This window comes from Octopus bimaculoides, chromosome 20 (assembly GCF_001194135.2).
Source record: "Octopus bimaculoides isolate UCB-OBI-ISO-001 chromosome 20, ASM119413v2, whole genome shotgun sequence".
NCBI classification, from domain to species: domain Eukaryota; kingdom Metazoa; phylum Mollusca; class Cephalopoda; order Octopoda; family Octopodidae; genus Octopus; species Octopus bimaculoides.
Window position 1 is genome coordinate 36849268 of NC_069000.1, and position 2955 is coordinate 36852222.

The window sequence follows — 2955 nt, forward strand, 5'->3', positions numbered from 1 at the left end:
TACAGGGCTGTATTACTGGCGTACTGATGGTTTACTCCAAGTTCAAGAGAATTCTCTGCATTCTAATTCAGTTGGTAAAATGCCTATAAATGAAAAGTCGTATCATGAACTATTGCAATTAAAAAAAAAAAAAAACTACAACAAAAAACTCTGTGTTATCTTCTTTAGACTTTCGTCTTGTTCCCCTGCCTGCTTTTACGAAGCACATTTGGTGTGATATTTCTACTGGTAATAAACGACCTTCTTTCTCTGCTTGTCAGACACAGACGCTCAGTTTTTCTGCTCTTCACAATTTATCTCAGCCAGTTGTTGCAGCATCGGCAAAACTTATTTCAGCTCGTCTCATTTGGCCAAATATGACCAGAGAGTTTTGTCAATGGGCTACTAATTGTACATCTTGTCACAAAACAAAAGTTCATCACCGTAGTAAAGCTTCCCGAGGAACTCTCGCAGCACTAGATATTACTGGACCCCTATCTCCTGTTCGGGTCTATACCAGCTATTGCTAGATCCTTATCTCCTGTTTAAAATCTATACCAGATATTGCTGGATCCTTATCTCCTGTTCATGTCTATATCTATCTGTTTACCCGTATGGAACGTTTTTGTAGACGGCCTGAAGACGTTCTTATTAGAGATATTTTATCTGCTACTGTAGCGGTAGTGTTGATGAATATCATGAAAGTAGTGCAAGGAATTTAAAGCCCGGCATATAACTGATGTATATTACTAGACACTACACATTAAGGGAGGACTTTTTTTTATCGAGTACGACAGAAGCGTGTTGCATAAGAAAAGTGAAAGTGGGGACGAGAAACTAATTCGCTACGACGAGTAACATAGATTCCCTCACCCCTCATGCGGATTAGAATCTCGCTGGTCTAAGGTTGAATTTGTCAGCTTTTATAATTGTACACTCGATTCTAGAATCTTCAGCCAAATTGCTTAGCAGGAGAACTCGCTGTGTAACTTTGAAGTTTGCAGCAACAACAACTATAATAAATTACTCCTGAACTCATGAGTCACGGAGAAAATGTCTTGCTGTAGACAAATAGGTGTAAATATAAACAGTCAGTTCGAAGCGCCCCCTACCCAAAACTGATGGATGCATGAGTTCAGGAGTAATGCATGAATCCATCTTCAGTATCAAACACTGGAAGGAGGCACTACGGACTGACAAGAGATAGATCTTTCTTGTTATATTCCAGTCAGTGTACTGTGACTGATGGCGCTAATCAGTGGCTCGACCGTAATAAAATACGGAATGTAAGCGCTAAGCAGTGATGTATACATATATAAACTCGTTACCATAATATATAATATATTTAAATTTACAACCAAGGTAAATATAATATATTTAAATATAATATATTTAAATTTACAACCAAGGTAGTCTGCTACCGCTTTTATTGGCAATGTTTTTTTTTCAAGCACAATACTAAGGGTGTCTGTATATAAATAGGTAAATTTGGTGTTGTGTGCGAATGTATGGTTACATTGGCTGTACTTGCAACAATACAAGCCACTTCTTTTTTTTTTAATCTCTATCGATACCGATTGTCTCTTTTTTTTACCATGGGCGTCGATAACAAAATATTAAGGTGTGCCTGTAAAATACAATGAGGTCCGATATCGGTGCATGCAGGGGTTTCTGCCTTGCATCGTTGAGACCACGTAGTGTCCGTTGGAACATTAATTTTATATTTGCTGTCTGGGCAGTAATTTCGGTAACTCAAACATTTTATTTTTTGGAATTTTATGAATTTTTTCCCCCAAATTTGTGTTCTACACACGGAAATTCATACAATTATGAAAAAAAAAAAAAAAAAAAGCAACAACACTTTTTTTACTCCCGCAAGCCAATAAATCCTAAAAATTCCACTCTTTTCCGATGCGAGTTTAAAATACGGACAGGACGAATTATTTTGCTCAAATCCCATGAATGGATCACTCTTGGATGCTTCATCATTCTATTAAATGTGTTTATGGGGAGAAAAGTATTGAAAAACATCAATACATGTCAGAGTGACAATGTAACGAGGAAGATATCAGGTGGTCGTGAGTTGTGCTAAAAATAACAACTAAATTGCCCTTAAATCACTCAAACACACACTATATATATATTTTTTGCATAATCATATCAATTCTCGTGTGTAGAACACAAATTCGCAAAAAAAAAAATTTCTGAAAATTCCCAAAGATAAAAAAGTTACGAGTTATATGGGATGCTTAAACCAGAATTCCGCCAAATATTTGATTAATCACCGACACTAAAATACATTTATTCGTCTCTGTCGACCCAACGACTTATTAGAAACTACGGACGACTGAATACAAAATTGGCTAACAAACATTTCAAGTTCTGTATAGAATTGCAATGTCGACTCAAACGGAATTTAAGTGTAATAGACTGGAGTGGAGCTAAAACTACGGCTGGCATATAACGTCCGATAGTCGGCCATTCTTATCACATAATTTTGTTGCTGTTGTTGTTTTGTGATAGTCGAATTTAGACATTTAACCGAGAACGATACCCACACATAATAGCGTAATGTTTATGGCATATATTATTATTGTGTAATCAAAATACGTTGGTCATCAGTTTTAAACCATTATCGTATTTCATGTTATGATCATAAACAATCGCCGTTGTCTTATTTTTTATTTTTTCGTTACTTTTTATTTGGTAATTTATCAACATTTCGTTCATCACATGCGCAGTAGAAGAACTATATACATAAAACACACACATACAAACACACACACACAATTTATTTAGCTTATTGTGACTTACTGATTGCGTATATACTTGAATGTATGCATACTTGTACGTTTATGTATATAAATATATGTATGTATACATGTCCATGTTTATGAACATATACATACGGATATATACTCATATATATATATAAATATATATATATATATATATATATATATATATATATATATA